Here is a 353-nt window from a genome sequence, read left to right as displayed (position 1 = left end):
CCCCCCCAAAATTCCAAAAAACCCCAAAAACCTCCCCAACCCCCTCGGGAAAAACCCTTTTTTAAAAATTCCAAAAATTGGGAAACTAACCACTCAAATTTTCCAATCCCAACCCCCCCCCCTTCCCCTTCCCACCCCCGTCGCGAACCTTCCCCCCCCTCTTCCCCCCCACCCAATCCCTCCCCCCCTTTTTTCCCGAAACCCCAGTTTTCTCTTCCCCCCCACAAGAAAACCCTACCCCCAAAACTTAAAACAACCCTTTCAGGAAACCTTTTCCCGTTCCCCCAAAAACCGGGCCCTTTCCCTAAAATTTTCCTTTCCCCTTAAACCAAGAAATCCCTGAATTTTTTCCC

Source organism: Penaeus monodon, chromosome 31 (assembly GCF_015228065.2).
Source record: "Penaeus monodon isolate SGIC_2016 chromosome 31, NSTDA_Pmon_1, whole genome shotgun sequence".
Classification (NCBI taxonomy): Eukaryota; Metazoa; Arthropoda; class Malacostraca; order Decapoda; family Penaeidae; genus Penaeus; species Penaeus monodon.
Note: the sequence above shows the minus strand (reverse complement) of the source record.